The 17,941-nt window shown below is 42.7% G+C and overlaps 1 protein-coding gene across 1 annotated transcript in view; it reads right to left on the reverse strand.

Moving 5' to 3' along the window:
* The window catches only part of FAT4 (FAT atypical cadherin 4), a 235,259-nt gene that overhangs the window by 170,372 nt on the left and 46,946 nt on the right, over nt 1–17,941 (reverse strand). The gene's annotated exons all lie outside the window — the stretch shown is intronic.

Here is a 17,941-nt window from a genome sequence, read left to right on the forward strand (position 1 = left end):
GAAGAAGAAGAAGAAGAAGAAGAAGAAGAAGAAGAAGAAGAAGAAGAAGAAGAAGAAGAAGAAGAAGAAGAAGAAGAAGAAGAAGAAGAAGAAGAAGAAGAAGAAGAAGAAGAAGAAGAAGAAGAAGAAGAAATCCAGTAGTTCCAGCAGAGCATAAACTAGTGTGTGGACACATGCTGTGGAGACTCCTGCTGATAGATCAGCTTTCCCAGATTAAGAAAGGTCGAACAATGAAGGCAAAAGCTTTTTATGCCATTTCACATAGTTGGATAATTCCTTTAATATGCTCCTTTCCTTCAGCTCCAGTGAGCTGACCAAGGAGCTCATGTACTTTAATAAAACATCCGGCATGTATGTATGTGCATGTTATGGATGTGTGTGTTTCTTGCACACACATATGTAGGCATGCTTGGGAAATATTTCACAAAAATTCCCTCTATTGATAGATATTGACAACTTATCTATAACAAACTGACCAAGCCCAGTGGCTTTTTTTTTTTTTTTTAAACCCTAACCTTCCGTCTTGGAGTCAATACTGTGCATTGGTTCCAAGGCAGAAGAGCGGTAAGGACAGGCAATGGGGGTCAAGTGACTTGCCCAGGGTCACACAGCTGGGAAGTGTCTGAGGCCAGATTTGAACCCAGGACCTCCCATCTCTAGGCCTGGCTCTCAATCCACTGAGCTACCCGGCTGCCCCCCCCCCCCCTCCAGTGGCTTTTTAATTGCTTCTTATTCTTTTTGATCTCTCTGTAACATTTGATACTGTTGTTCATCCATCTCCTCTTCTCTTTAGGTTTTCAGACCATTCTCTCTTGGTTCTCCTCCTACTTCCCTGACTGCTCCTCTGTCTCTTGTCAGATCTGCCTCTTCACTGTAGGTGTCTCTCAAGCTTCTGTCCTGAGTCCTCTTCTCTTCGCCCTCAGTACTACTTTACTTGTGAACTCATCAGTTCCTATGGACTTAGTTACCATCTCTATCCTGATGATTCTGGAGTCTGCTTTTCCTGTTGAACCTCTTGATGACCGACAAACTTATACCTCCAACTGCCTTTCAGACATCTCAAATTGGATGTCCAGTGGGCACCTTAAACTTACTATGCCCCCAAAAGAACTCATTATCTTTTTCCCTAACTTGACCTCTTCCCCACCTCGTACCTTTCCTTTTACTGTAGAAGGCAACAACATCTTCCCAGTCCTTCAGGTTCACAGCCTAGGCATCATCCTGGATTCCTCACTCTTTCTTGTCCCTCATATCCATACTACTGCCAAGTCCTGTCTATTTCAACTTTGCAATATTTCTTAAATATAGACCCCTTTTGACACCATCACCCCTCTGGTGTAGACCTTCATTACACATAAGTCTGCATTATTTCTATAGCCTGCTGATGGTCTGCCTGCTTCAGCTCTCTCACCTCTACAATTCATACTCTGCTTGGCCACCAAAGTGATTCCTAAAATTCCTAAAATACATAAATCCCCAAAGAAAAAAATCCTAAAATTTCTAAAAAAAATTTCCTAGAAATTCCTTTTAAAAAAACTAATGCCATTCCCTTACATAACAAACTCCCACGACTCCTTATCACTTCCAGGAACAAATATAAAAGTCTCTATTTGACATTCAAAGACCTCCTTAACCTTGCCTCCTCCTATCTTTCCAGACTTCTTATGCCTTGCCCCGCAACATGCGCTCTTTGATCCAGTAGCACTGGCCTCATGACAGTTGTATGAACAATTCTATTTCCGGAGAGTCTTCTCAGAGCATTCTCTTTAGCTGCCCGCCATGTCTGGAAGGCTCTCCCTTCTCTTTTGCACTTACTACTGACTTTTCTGGCTTCCTACAACCCCATCTTTTATAGGAAGTAAAATTCATGACCTCTTTATTCTCTAACACCTTCCCTCTTAATTACTTTCTCTTTATCCTGTCCATGACTTATGTCTACATTAGCCTGCCTGTTGTCTTCCCCATCAAAATATAAACTCCTTGAGAGTAGGGACTACTTTTTACTTCTTTTTTTGTATATCAATACTTAGCACAGTACCTGGACCATAATAAGTGCTTAATAAATAAGTGTTGATTGAATAATTGATACAGAGTTGTTTGGAGCACAAAGGGATTAAGCTACTTACACATTATTACAGATAATCATCTATGACAAAGGCAATACTTGAACCTGGTTTTCATGGATCCAAGACCAACCTTCTATTGAGTAGGAACAATAGAAAGAAAGATGAAAAATGGTCTTGGACCCAGGAGAGACCTGGGTCCAGATTCTACTACTGCTATTTATTAGCTGTGAAAGCATGATTGAACCACATGATATCTTCAATTTCTTCACCATAAAATGGGAATAATACTATTTACAATGACTGCTTTTGGGGTTGTTGTGAGACAAATGAGATGTTGTAGGCAAAGTGCTAGTGTTTTTTTTCATCTTATCTTTGAGGCATACAATTTGCTTTCCTGCACTTAATCCTTATATTTCATTTTCTCTAGTTCAGTGATGGGCAAACTTTTTAAAGAAGGGACCAATGGAAAGGAAGTACTCCTCTGTCAGTCTGTTTCTAAGGCGACTATTTCCAAGTTTCATTGTATTGATCCTACTCGTTGTATTCATCAGATTAGGAATAATGTCATGGGCCAGATAGAACATTTCAGGGGGCTACATTTGGCCCGCGGGCTGTAGTTTGCCCATTGCTGGTCTAGACTATTGTGCATCACTGCTTTGTTGTTGAGCAAGTGTTAGGATGCTCTGTTAGTACGCTGAAAGCATCCTTGGTACAAGTCCAGGAGCTAAAAGGACCATAGGGATGGTGGACCACTCATCCTGTTCCTATGTGATGTTGCTACTGCTGCTAGTTGGCTGAAGCTGATGTTGACTGGCAAGGTTCAGCTTTCCTCATTTCTGTTTACTTTTTGCTTTCTTTGTACCATTCGTTGGTTGGTCCTCAAAGACTGATAGTCCATCTATAAACTCATTTAAATGCGACCCCAGAGAGCTGAGAACAAAGCTTCTCCCTTGCCATCTCTCCATAAGACAAGCTTCATGACCTTCCCAGCTTTATTCGGAACAGGGCTAGGCTGAGGGCAGTTTTCTGGCCGTTAAATGCCATGGGTCTGATACTCGGGCCATTCCTCTGATTGAAGAAAGCCTGCAGTGGTTCTTCCCCCTTCCCAGGGAATCCCTCATCTAATGGGGAACTTTTGGAGAAACCTTAACCTCAGGAGCTCCCCCAAAGGGCTCCTCTATGACTAAATACCTTGGGAAGTATGTGGCTGCCATTTCCTAGGTACCAGAACCAAAGGTCAGGGGAGGAATCTAATCTAAAGAGTTCCCTTTGGATGATTTAATTCAACTTTCCTCTTTCTCTTCTCTAACAGTTTCTTCCCTTATAAAGCCTTTGAGACCAACTGTATCCATTCAAGTGAGAATATAGCAAAGGATTTCCAGATTCCAAATCTTCGCCTTTAGCAGGAGGGGAGAAAAATCACACGATGCTAGTTTTTGTTTTTGTTTTTGTTTTATTCGTCTTAATGAGATTATAGGTATGAAAATGAAAGAGACCTTTGAGGCCACTAACTAAAGGCCACTCATTTTACAGAGGAAAAAAATGAGTGAAAATGAGGTTATGTGACTGGACCAGGGTCACACTGCTAAGAACTGTCTATGGTGACATTCAAACCTAGGCCGTTCTGGCTCCAAGTCCACTGATCTCTTGACTAGGACCAGCAGCATCATTCTAACAATTGTCTAACGTAAAAAAAAAATCTAGAATGATTCACTTCCAGATACTCCCTTTTAACGCTTCCTTTTCATATCAATTCAATTCTTAGGTCATTTGATTTCTAAATGTATTGGATCCTTTGCTCATTTCCTGTTGTTTTTTTTCTTGATCCTATATCTACCCAGGGTTGGCCTCTGATAAAAGATTTTCATCCAAAAAGCCTCCTCAAACTCCTTTTCATGGTCCTAAGACCACAATCACTCTCTCTCCAAATAATAGTATTAACTGTAATTTAATTATTAAGTTAATTATTAAATTAAGTATTAACTGTAATATTAAATAGTAATATCTGGAGCATTTTAAAGTTTGCAAATTATCTCTTCTGAGCACCACAGAAACCCTATGAATTGGGGACAAGAAAGCTTATTATCTCTGTTTTACAGAAGAAGAATCAGAGAGTTTAAATGACTTGCCCAGAGGCACATGGCTATTAGTACAAGAGGGAAGATTTGATTTCAGGTCTTCCTCCTCCAAATCCAGTACCTTCTGTGTAAACAACAAAACCTGGTTTCCTTTCTTTCCCCCAACTATTCTTTCATTCCCTGTTTTTATTTTTGAAAAAGACCCTACAGCATTCTTTCCCCTTTTTGAACCTTTCAGAATTTCCCCCAAATTCTTTTTTTATTCTCATCATTCTCTCTCTTTCTCATTCCAACATTTTATGTGGAATTTTTGTCCCCCTATTAGAAACTGTCACATTCCTCTCTCAGACAAAGATAACCTTCTATCAGACATTTAAAAAATTATATGAACAGCATTTGCATGGAAAAGTAGCTAATCTGCATTTAATTACAATTCAGTTGTCCCAATTCCAGCTGGGCTGGTAACCTCCAAATCGATTACACTCTAGAGGGGTGAGAGACGCATTCAAAGCCCTTCACAGTCTGCTTCCAGGCTTCCCTTCCAGGTTCATTGCAGCAACCCTTCCCTTTTGCTCACTCTTCATCCCAGATGAACTGGATTATTTACTATTTCTCATTTAAAGCATCCCATCTCTCAGCTCCTTGCTTTTGCACAGGCTATTTACCATGGTTGGAATTCCTTCTGCCCTCCCCTCTGTCTCTTGGATCCACCTCTAGTGGCCCTTCAAGACTCAGCTGAAGTGATGCCTCCTTCAAGAGACCTTTCCCAATCCCCCAAATTGTTCCGTGCTTTTGCCTCCACCTGTGCCAAATGACCTTTTATTTACTTATACGTTCTTTTCTTCCCACCATCAGAACGTAAGATTCTTGAGCATCTTAGGCTTTGATCTTTTTATCCCTAGCAGCTGGCACACCTCCTGGCACCTGGAGCGTGGTACTGGACTTGGGCAGAAATTGGTATGGAAAACCACAAAATGAGGAAACTCCATCTACCGATTTAGGTCAACACCTTCCAGTTCTAGGGAGCTGCCTAGAGCAACAAGCTGCCAAGTGGGAGATGCATCAAGTCTGTGTCGGGCGGAAGTCCGGCGTCCCTGGTGTCCAGGCTGGCTCGCCACACACCACTCTACACTGCCTCTCTTGGGCCACGTTCGAGGTCCTCAAACATCCCTGCCCAATTGAATTCAATGCCTACAAGATCATAGCACCATCGCTCTAGAACTCGCCCGAGGTATCCCCTCTCACTTACAGTGTTAAGAAGGCAACTCCCTAAAGGGAGAAGCCCGCAGAAGTGGAGATGCCGGTTAGCTGCATGGCCACAGACACAGTGAATGCCCTGTTATTCCCCGTCCCCTTCCCCAGAGGGTCACATCTCGGGCTAGCAGGTAAAGAGGACGTGGCGGCCGGCTTCTTCCTACGCACCGCTCAGTCGAGTTCCTGGGCTCCCTGGTTTCCTTCCAGAACACTTACAGCCCGTCACTGCTCCGGCTCCTCCGACTCTCTCACCTGGAACACTCTGGACTGGACGATGGCCTGGGGCCGACACTCCTACTGGACAGTTTAGAAGCGAAGGCCGCAGGCCGCTTTGGGGATGGTGAAGACCCTGGTCCCATTTTTGCGTAGGTTTGAAGAGGCCCCCGAAACAGTCCTGTGGAGCTGCTAGCATGAGAGCAATCATCCCTGGTTACAGATAGGGAAGGTCAAGGCACTCAGTCCTGGTCACACAGCGCAGAGGATCTTCCCATCGCCAGCCCTGCGCCGCGTGGGCACCCCCTCCGACCTGCCAGAGGGGAGAGACTGGAGTCTCCTGGGGCTGGGAGGCAGCCCGGCCAGATTTCTGGGAGATTAAATGTCAAGATGGGGGAAGAAGAGCTGTGAAGTTTGTCTCTGGCCTAGCGAGTAGGAAGGGAGGAATGGGACGAGATTTCATTTGCGGGTGGGGAACTCCCAGGTGAGGAAAGTCCGTCCATCCATACAAGTCAGCACCTTCTCTTCCACTGCCTGGGGATGCGAGAGGTTAGGTGACTTGCCAGCCAGTTTGTCAGGGGTAGGACTCGAGCCTGGTCTTCCTGCCTCTAAACCTGGACCTCTATCCATTGTACCCCACTGCCATTGGCATAAAAGAGATGAAGGTGAAATGGAAAGCCACGTGGTAGAAACCTTTAAATACCTGAGTGGTGAATTTCTGTTTTAGCCTAGTGGCAGCAGGAAGGGACAGGGATAGAGGACCAGGCCTGGAGTTAGGAAGATCCGAGTTCAATCTGGCCTTGGCCAATTCCTAGCTGGGTGACCTTGAGCAAGTCACTTCTCCCTGGTTGCTTCAGTTAGTCATGTGTAGCTGGAGAAAGAAGCGACAAGACGCCCAGGATCTGTGTCAAGAAAACCCCCAGCGAGGTCCCGGAGAGTCAGACACCACTGAAATGACTGCACAACAACACGTAGAAAGAAAGGCGCTGAAGAATGCACAAGAGAGGGGAGGATCTCCAAGCAAAGAGGGATGAGGGCAGTGCCTGTGGGCAGGGGAGGACACGGATGGGAGAGGTGTGAGGGGAGGGGAATTCACAGAATTTATCAACCGAATTGACGTGGGGTGGATGGAGTGGGAAGCCACAGAGAAGAGTCCTGGGACCAAAGGATGGAGCAGATGCCCGATGGAGGCACTTCAGGGGGGGCAGGTTCCTGCGGCTTCATTCTCCTCCTGCTCTGGAAGTGTCCCAAGGGCAGGTTTTCTCACAGACTCCTGGCTAATCACTCATCATCTTTGGAGTCAGAGCCATCTTTAAATGGAGGAACCAGCATCCTGTGCTTGGCGCGGCATCCGCTAGTCCTGCCACTCTCCCCGAGGAGAGCCTATGAGGAAACACCTCACGGACAAAATTCTCTTCAGACACCACGGCCGATGCCGACGTCTTTGAATAACTTTTCACGTCTGCCCGTGGATCGAAGGTCACGGACGGTGTTTGACGTTGCCGTTTGTCAGGACACCACTGGAGAGAGCTGAGGTGGCACTGAAGATAGAGGGCTGCACTCGCAGTCGGGAGCCCCCGAGTTACAATGCTGCCTCAGATGCTTAGTAGTGGTGTGACTCTAAACAAATTACTTATCTCCCAAACTCAGTTTCTCCATCTGCAAAATGGGGATGGGGCAACTTGGTGGCACAGTGGATAAAGAGCCAGGCCTAGAGTCAGGAAGACTCATCTCCCTGAGTTCAAAGCTGGCCTCAGACAGCTGTGTCGCTGTAGACAAGTCACTTCACTCTGTCAGCCTCAGTTTCCTCATCGGTAAAATGAGAGATGTGGGTTTCCTTCCTAGCTTCAGTGTGTTGTGGCTCTTCAGTGTCAAACATGCCAGAAACTACTCCAAGCCTCAGCTTCCTTATGGAGAAATGGGGACCAGAACAAAGGAACTACCTACAGAGTTGTTAAGGAGAAAGGGTTTTGTCGAGGGCCAAGTACTACTGAAATGGAAGATCTTATTTGCCACAGGAATGAGACCATTGCAACTTGGCCCATCATTTTGAGAATTCAATTCCAGATTAAGTGCTGGAAGCAAAGCCAGAAAGGCTTAACTGCTACTAAAACCTCATTTCCTTTTCGGTCCCCCTAAATACACCCTCATAATAGTAGCCTTTGCCCACTGATCTACTTTAAAAAATTCTTTGGTGTTTAATATATTTAGACTAAATGACTTTAAAAGGAACTAGTGTTCAAGGATGAAAGGGAATCCTCTCCTGGCTAGAGCCACGTGAACCAGGTCGCTGCTGTTTTTGTGAACGTTGAAGGGACGGAGGACCCTACGCTTGGCCCATGATTTCACCAAAGTTTACTTAACAAGCTCTGTCCGGGGACTCTCTGAGGTTCTTTGCGGCAATGGAGAACAATGTCCACAGTAAATGGCAGCTCCCCTTGGAGGTGGTCTGTGCCCTTTGCCAAGCTGAGCTGCAAACAGACCTGGGCGATAAAAACCAGTGTTCAACAGGTCAGACTTTCTTTGTCTGATTCAAACCCCAGCTGCAAAGCAGAGAGAAAAAGAGCTGATTTCTCATTTGGGAGAACATTCAGCCCTGCAGAGGGGAGAATTCTCCAAGAGCAGCCTCCATGTCTGTATGGGAAACCCTAATGGCTCCACATAAAAAGTGACGACACAGGTCCAGCATTCCTTCCATCATCATCCAATGAGACGGTTCCCTCCCTGACAAAAATCACATCTATATAGCCATGTAATCTTGGGTAAATCGCTTAGCATCCCGCTCTCTGGGCTCTGTAAAATGAGGGAGTCAGAATCAATGACCTCTTGGGTCCCTTTCAAATGTCTGTCTATGATCCTGCACATGATATGTTACACACGGTAGACTCTAATTTCATTCATTCTTTCTTTCAGAAAATACCAACATAAAGTCACAGGGAACGTGTCAGCAGCTGAGTTTGCTAAGCCTTTGGCATCGGCCAGCTGACAGGGAATTCCTTGTCCTGTCACCAAGTTGCCAAACTGTCTGGATAATGCCTAATCTGTATCTTCATGGAACCAAGAGCAGCCTGGACCACAGGAAATATTATCTAGTCTTAGCCTCACATTTCTCTCTTGTTTGTCTATTTTTGTTTCCAAATTGCATTCTTGGAATATGTAGCGCGCGCGCGCACACACACACACACACACACGTAAAGAACTTTAACTTTAACTTTTAACAGGTAAAAAAATGGAGACCCATGAGTTTCCCCATGGACATCCAAAAAGAATAAAAAAAGAATAAAAAAGAATAAAAGAATCTGGGTTGGATCCCACGTTTTCTGACCTTTCTACTTGGTCCTGAAATATTACATGATATGTCCACATGGCTTCAAAGTAAGATCCTCTCTGTGTGGGCACCCACGACAGCGCTCCATGGGTTCCTTTGGGTTTCAGCTGGCTAGTTTGTCACGGGCAAGATGAAGACATGCTGCTCCCTCGGAACACAGCAATGCATTGCGCTCCAAACCTAACGTTCAATTCCCATGTTAAACCTTCTGAAGGGGATGGATGATGCCATGGGAGTCAGTATTGTGAATTCCCAGGTGAGGAAAATCGCTCTGCCAAGGTACTCGTGTGCTAAGGTACGTTAGGTGGGCAGCTGGAGGTGGTGAAGGGACAGTCTGGACCTAAAGGCAGGCAGACTCTTTGGGAGTCCAAATTTGACCTCAGACACTTACTAGCTGGGTGACCCTGGGCAATCCCTTCACCCTGTTTGCCTCACTTTCCTCATCTATAAAAGGAGCTGAAAAGGAAATAGCAAGCCACCTTAGTATCTTTGCCAAGAAAACCCTAAAGAAGGTCACAAAGAGTTAGATATGCCTGTAAAACAACGAAAAGGTCAATGCTTTCCTTCAATGTATGATCTTAGAGCATCCCCTCATGAGCCCTGAAAAATTAATTGATTTGTCCACATTATACAGTTAATCTGTGCCACAGGCAGCACTTGAACTCAGGATTTGCTGCTTTTGAAGCCAAACCACATCACTGCCTTTTATAGATGGAGGTCCTGGGTTCTAATCTGGTTTCAGACACTCCCTAGCTGTGTGACCCTGGGTGAGTCATTTAACCTCCATTGCCTGGCCCTTAACACCCTTCTGCCTTCTGCCTACACAATATTGATTCTAAGTTGGAAGGTAAGGGTCTAAAAGGAAATCAAATAAAATAAGATCATAAATAGGACCTTAACATTCATGGAATCAAGCCATCTCTTACCTGAGATACACAGGACTTAAGCAACTAGCCCAAGGCCACACAATTAGTGTCTGATGCAGAATTTGAACTCATCCCTTCCTCCCTTGGAGTCCATGAATCTATTCAGTACACTACATTTTCTCTAGATAACCTGGCACTGTTCTGTTCTCCCTGTCCTAGTAAAAAATAAGTCTTTACTTACCCAGAAAGGTAAAATTCTCACTGCCAAGGCCCCCATTCTATTGTGCAAGATGAAAGTTTCTGCATCTTCATTGCTCAATGTAAGAAAGTAAGGAAGCCCAGTTGGGAATAACAACATCTACAAGTTTTCTACTCTTCCTCATTTCCATGAAGGTAGGACCACTAGGAGGCACCCCTGGGAGCAGGGAGAACACCACTTTTTGGCCCTTTGAAATGCAAATCGAAACCCTGGCCAAAGAGCACTTGGGGTACCCCACTGAGGAGGATGCTTGGGGTACAATGCAGACAGGGGACCAAGTGAACTCCTATGCGGGACAGCTGCTCCCAGGACATTGGCATGTCAATCAAGGAATGCAGCTATGGGAGAAAAGATTGGCACTCTCTAATGTGTATTTGGTGAGAGACAGACAAGGTTGTACCAGGGGCCAATCCTAGACCTGTCTCTTCTCAAGGCAGAATAATAAGAGAAGAAAAACAGCACATTCTCTGACTTGCTGGACCATGATGGCTACTGCCCCAAATAACAAGAATAAGAAGAATTATTCTATAATCAATAATCATCGTAATAATCTTTCATTGGCATTTACAGTTTATAAGGAATTTGCATGGCACATTAGATTAAATCCCAGATAGAGCCAGGAAGATGAATTCAATTCCATCTCTGATTCTGAAGAGCTCAGTAACCTCACACAAGTCATATCATCTCTGTATGTCCTAGTTTCCTCTCTGTCAAATGGGGCTACTAACCCTATGATCTTCCCTTAAAGACTTATTGTGAGACTCATAGGAAACACTATGTTAATTCCCTTTCAGACCTCAAAATCCTACATAACTGTCTGTTCTTAATCTTCTCATCTCATATTTGATGGAGTTCAAAGTGAACAATGTCCTGGGACAACTCCTATTACCATTGTTTGAAGAGAACACTATGGAAGGCAGACAAAAACATTTGTGTTTGTTTTGCATTTGAATAAAGTTGTTGGGATGTAAAGGAAGATTCTTTAGCCATCCTAAAAGCATATGTGGAGCAACTCCAGAAGCAGCGAGGCTAATCTCTACTCCGTCCAGTTCAGAAGTCAGCTAGATCTATGGGTGTAGAAAACAGAATGTAATTTTGGAATGGATTAACATTAATTATTTTCTCTCTTTTTAAAATTATTTGTTCTAAGAACTAGCCTTCTGAGAAGGGGAAGAGAAGTATATATTTGGAAATTAAATTGATGTTAAAAATTATACATATATGTATATAAAGTATATTGTATATAATAATTGTATAGCTGTATATATACAAGCATTTTCATGGATACAAATATCTATGAAAATCTTTGTATGATATCACAATTTGAGAAAATTAATTCTCATTTTAGTAGAATTTACTTCCCCCCTCCCCCTGGAAGACTTCTTTTTTTTTTTTTTTTAACCCTTAACTTCTGTGTATTGGCTCCTAGGTGGAAGAGTGGTAAGGGTAGGCAATGGGGGTCAAGTGACTTGCCCAGGGTCACACAGCTGGGAAGTGTCTGAGGCCAGACCCTGGAAGACTTCTAATTGTCTTGTCCAATAAAACTATTATAGACCACTGAAACCAGTGAAAGTTTCATAAATATAGACCTGTGTATAGGCTAAAAGTCACTAATTGTAATTAATATACAAGTAATTGACCAGGGTTGGGGAGTAAGAGAGAAGAGAATGATGGGAACAATTGTATGTAACAGAATTGATGAAATAATTATTTCTATATATCTAGTCTCTGGATATAGACCCATTCCCCTCTGCCATAGCTCATGACCCCTGCATAGCCCAGCAGAAGGTCTAGAAGAGCTGTTGTGGTTAGAAATCTCATCCACTGGGGGCAGCTGGGTAGCTCAGTGGATTGAGAGCCAGGCCTAGAGATGGGAGGTTCTGGGTTCAAATCTGGTCTCAGACACTTCCTAGCTGTGTGACCCTGGGCAAGTCACTTGACCCCCATTGCCTAACCCTTACCACTCTTCTGCCTTGGAGCCAATACACAGTATTGACTCCAAGACAGAAGGTAAGGGTTTAAAAAAGAAAAAGAAAAAAAAATCCCACCCACGACTGCCAATCTCAAATAACTAGTGACAAATAATCTATAAAATGAATGTCCTTGAATTCATTTCCCCCCATAGGTAGACGATTCAAGCAAAACAGTGAAGTAGGACAAAGGAGTCTGATGTGATTTTATCTGCAAAATGTGGTTCAGTTGGCACGATTTTACCCTAATGATGGCAGTTGGAAGACTCAGAGGTTATGTCATTATCATACAGCCAGAAAGAAAAGATGATGAAAAGGTTGCAATTATTCAGTGAATTGTGGATGAGTAAAGAGTCCAGTCGGAATATTTGTGTTCTGGAGATTTAAATCCCATGTGGCTGCCCCATACTGAAGATCATCTCTCTGAAAAGACTAAGTCCAAGAGAGGCTTTGTTTTCATTACTGAGCCTCCCCTAAACTGATGGCTCAGTGCTTCAGGGAGTGTGGAGGTGACCCTGTGCTCTTGAAGACCATTCCAGGGTAATGATCCATAGGCAAACCACCTCTGCTAAATTCAGGGGTGCTCACAGGTTGAGGACAAGGCAGAGAATGTGTCTGGGCTTAGCAACCCATGAAGACACTCTGCTCTGCTCTGGGTTGGCAGTAGGAGTTTGGACACTCATGAAACCACTAAGCTTTGAAGCACTAATCCATGCATTACTGAGCCATTCTTTGATGATCTGATCCCACAGTTGTAAATAATGATGAAATGCCATTTTAGCGGCAGCACTGCAAATATAAATGTTCAATGAATTATTAATTTCTGCTAGTTGTTCTATACAAAAATGAGTACTAGAGGAAGAGAATAATGCTGGGTTTTTTCTCATCTCTTTCTTATCTATCTTTTCTATTATCTACAAAAGTAACTTCTCCAAGACAAAATATGAAGACAATTATATGGTTTAATTATGTTCATTTTTAAAGTTTTTTTTTAAATGCTATTTTAAACTGCCTTAGAGGTTTTCATCTCCATGTCAGAAATATAGTCAATTACTCTCATGTGTTTCCTTGGAATCTAGTTCCTAATTGCCATACCAATTTTTACTGTGAACTACATTCATTGTGTTCATGAGATCATTTTAAAAAAAGAAAAAGAGGTTCTCATCTATCTAGGTGCTGAGTGTATGAACCTGGCTGAAGGCTGAAAGATGAATTATTCCATTCAATTCGGTTCAACAATGTTATGTTGATCTTAACAGAGATATTTGGGCAAGCTGAAGAGATGGCCTGAAACTAGAAACCTGCAGGACTCACTCCTCCCCCCGCCCCCACAGGCTTGAGTGAGTAGGGAGGGAGGGGTAGGTACTCCTTACTTTCACCCCTCCCATCAGGCAGTTGGAAATCAGTTGGAAATGGAGGCAGGACTGATGTCCTCTGGCAAGGCTCTGCAAGGCAAATATCTAATGATGTTCACTTTCTCAATTTATATTCCCCACAGGTTTGACTGAGAGACAATAGGAGAAGCCTGATGTCTTGTTGTTATCAGGGACAGATGAGGATCTGACTTCTTTGGCTGGCAACTGAAAGGAACCAAGCTCTATGGTGGCTGTGAGTATGCCCAAAATAATAACTTGGCACAGCTACTAAAAGATGAAGTTTTTACTGATAAAAGAGGAAGGGAAGACAGGGAAGGGATTTCAAGGATTTGGATAAGATCTGGGAAGCCCTGAACTTTTAGGTAGAAACTGCCCCCCACCCCAGGAGGGAGTGGCAGACTTTTAGCTAGCTTGCCCTCAAGCCTGTAATTATCACTTCTAATATCTAAAAGAACTAAATAACAATTGTGCTGTTTCTAGAAAGGTCTAGTTCAACTAAACAAGCTAACCACTGAGCAGAACCAAGATGGTTCTTGTCCCAGATGGCCTCTAAAGCAATTCCCAAAACTGGGAACAGCAAGCAGAGTGACCTGCTCACTTCAACCGCCAGGAATCAACTAACTGCTTTCAAACTGTCCCCTCACCCAGAGTTCTCCGGGGGGGGGGTCCCCTGGAATTCTGGGTGAGGCTTGACCCTGTATCTTGCAGGAATTCCACCCTGCCATTTTCCATGTTGCAACCAGTAGTCCTTAAACACCTGGTATTGCCTGGACACTAGAGATATGAAACGAAAAACAACAAAAAAAGGTTTTGTTCTAAAGGAGATTAAAGAAATCAGTGTGATACAGTGGGAAAGTGCCCTGGACTCATAATCAAAGTGGGGCTGAGTTCAAGTCCTAGTGTGACTTCAGGGAAATTACTTAAAATTTCCTGGGTCTGACTTTCCTCATGTGTAAATTCCATAAGTAACTCTTGTATACATGTCAGGGCATCTCCTCCCTAAATCAATGATTCAGGTTTACACATTTAGAATATAAACATTTTAGTTTGCCTCAATCATGTTTAGATTTTCATTTGAAATCACTGGCAAGATCATTAAGTTTTCATGTAATTCATTAATGTATTTTGTCTCAGAGAAGAAATTTCAGGTTTGTGGTCTCAACACAATTGTAATAAAAGGGAAAATGGGGGTAGTGCTGTTCTTCTGCCTTAGAATTGATGCTAAGACAGAAGGTATGGGTTAAAGAAAATCAGCCACACCACAGTAACTAACAGTCCTAAGACACCTGGGACACTGAGATGGCTCATTCATTATCATACAAAATGTGTGAGAAGAAAGATTCAAACTCAAATCTTGATTTCAGGACTGGCTCTCTAGCTACTGAACCACATTTCCTCTCATGAATTTCTAGATTTTAATATAAGTAAATGAAAAACAAGTTTGTCATCCAACTGGGTCCCTGAAAAATAAAATGATGAAGCAATTTCTCAAGAAGAATCTGAATTCTATCTGTGGAAAATGTTCACAAATATGTTAGGATAGAGGATAAAAAAGTGATGGACTTCGAAGTGGAGGGGAACTTGGGTTCTCATCCCATGTCCAACATTTACTTGATATGTAGCTATGCATAAGTCACTCACATTCTCTGATCTTATTTCCTCGCCTTCAAAATGAGATGAAGTAATCTAGTTCCTCTCAGGATTGTTGTGAGATTTGAATGAACTATTATAGCATTTAGTGATTTAAAAAGTCCTGTATTTAACATCTAGAGGACCTAGGTTCAAAACATGCCTCTGCTACTTAATAGCTGTGTGACTTGAAAAAATTAGTTGGCTCTAGGCCTCAGGCTCCTCATAGATAAAAAAGGAGAGAGGATGAATTAGATGCCCTGTGGAGATCCCTCCCAGCTGTAATTTATGAGCTGTGAACATTTTATAAACCTTAGAGCACTACCCAGATATAAACCAGTAGCATATTCTGAGACTGATGCCCTCAATATGATTTTAAGAATCTAAAGCAATACCATGCTCTTTTATCAATGTTTATTTCTTGATTTATGATATTAGATATCATAAATAAACATGAACAATATCATGGTAAAAAGAAATTCCATGATGGATTGTGGATCTTACTTTCCTCTCATAAGCAGAATAGATTTTGTAACAACTGAATACCATTTCCCAATACCAGGTCAGACAACACACACCCATGAACCAATTTTCTGGAAACCTGAAGATGGAGCTTATTTGTTTGTTGCTCACTGATATAGCTTTATAAGAAGCAGGATTATTAAGCATTCAAATCCTGCCTCAGACAACACCCTTCCTGGGCCTCAGTTTCCTCATCTCTAAAAGGAAGAGAGCTAGGTTGGATAGTTTCTGAAGTCCCTTCCTAGATCTCTGAGTTTATGTATGACAATGACATTAGAGAGTTCCTTTTCTCTGATCATGTTACAGATGAGCAAGACCAAAGCAAGTGGGTAGAAAGTAATTTCCTTTTCTAGGCACTTTCATTGGTTGTCCCCCATGCTTGGAATTCTGCCTCTGTACATTTTTTCCTCCCATGATTCCTTGGTTTCCTTCAAGGTCTAGCTAAATCTCACCTTCTTTGAGAAGTCTTCCTGGACACCCCTTCTTTCTTCAGTGATTAGCTCCAGTTCCCTTGTATACACATAATGCATATAGAAGCTTACATATTAGGTACTGGGTTCATTGCTTAGCTTTGGTTTTTGTTTTGCTTATCTTTGTTTCCCTAGGGCTTAGCACAATGCTTGGCACCTAGTAGGAAGGAAAGAAGGACATAATCATTTCCTGAATACTCTGGATGTGCTTGACAGGTCATAGAGGGAACTCAATAAATGCTCACTGACTTGACTTGATCTAACCTCAAGGAGTGGATCAAATTCACCTAGGTAGTAGGAATATTTTTCCATGTTTATATGGTTCATTTTCTTTCTTTCTCCTCTTCCATCCCCATTCCCAGAGCTGCTATCACTTGCTTTCAGTTTTATTCATCTCTCTATGTCCTCATTTGGAATTTTCTTGGTAAAGATACTAGGGGTTTACCATTTTCTTTTCCAGATAATTTTACAGATGAGGAAACTGAGGCAAACAGGGTTAAGTGACTTGCTCAAGGTCACACAGTAAGTATCAAAAGTCATATTACAAAGATGAATCTTCCCGATTTCCAGTCTAGTAACAGATTTTCACCGTACCACCTAGTTGTGGTAGAAGAGAATAAACAAGAAGCCATTTTAGATCCCTCAGGGCTGTAAATATCCTCTGGTCTTGACCCCAATGTAGAGAAAACAATCAGTGGGGATCATAGAATCAAAGTAGGAAGGAAGCTGTATAGACACCTAGTCAAACCCCTTGATTTTACAGTTGGGATAACTGAGGTCCAGGAAGGCAGCCAAGAAGCTGCCCTAGGCCGCTCAAGTAGGATATATAAGAAGTGGACTTTGAACCCCTGTGCTCTGTCCCCAGAAGCCATATTCTTTCCAGAAGCCTTCTGAATGGAAGTGACAAGCTGAGCTCAAACCTGATTTCTTTGCCAGGAGACCCATTGCCTATAGACTTTATTTAAGCCAAAAAATATCCCCTTTTCCCCTCAGGGGATAGGTTTCTCCAGATCTAAGAAAAAACACAGTAAAGCAAGCTATAAATGCCACTCCCTACTACCTATGCTTGGTTCACCCTCTCCCACTCATCTCTGGCTTGGGAGACATAAGAGAGTGGAGTGGGCAGGAGCAGACATGACTTCTTAGAGTGACCTAGAGACCTTTCAATTCTGAGTGCATGTCCAGGGAGTGGGGTGGATGGACGAACGTGTATCTCACTAAAGCACATATGAAGAAAACCAATCATGAAGATACTTTAACATGTCAGACCCCAGGAAACCTTGGAACCAGGACTAAAAAAATAAGTCAACCAATTTTATAAAGGAAGCACTGCCCTTCCTGGAAGATAATGTCATACTTGATACACAACTGTCTTTAAAAAAAACTAAACTAAACTAAAAACAAACAAACAAATAAATGAATGAATGAATAAAACAAAACTCTCTTTTTTTCCCCTTTATCATGAAGGATTCCTCACTGCTTAGGGGAGGGCCTAGATTCATCGATTGAGGACTAGAAGGAAATGAAGTGACCAGAATAGATTTAGAGGTAAAAATGATCAATAAGACTATTGGCTCCATACTCTTCACTTCAGTCATGAGGTGAGACGTTAAGTGATTTTCTGACTCACAAATATATTGAGTTTGAATTCAAGGCTTCCTGATTCTTGATTCCAAGTTAATTGTTCTTTCCTCTAAACCAGCAAATCTGTACCTAGTCCAACTCTTCACATGTTAGGAAACTGAATTCCAGAGAGGCTAAATGAAGGATGAAGAAGGATGAATTCAGAAATGAGTGTGTGTGTATGTGTGTATGAGAGAGAGAGAAAGAGAGAGATAGCGAGACAGAGAGAGAGAGAGAGAGAGAGAGAGAGAGAGAGAGAGAGATAGCGAGAGAGAGAGAGAGAGAGA

The sequence above is a fragment of the Gracilinanus agilis genome, chromosome 6 (assembly GCF_016433145.1).
Source record: "Gracilinanus agilis isolate LMUSP501 chromosome 6, AgileGrace, whole genome shotgun sequence".
Taxonomy (NCBI): Eukaryota; Metazoa; Chordata; class Mammalia; order Didelphimorphia; family Didelphidae; genus Gracilinanus; species Gracilinanus agilis.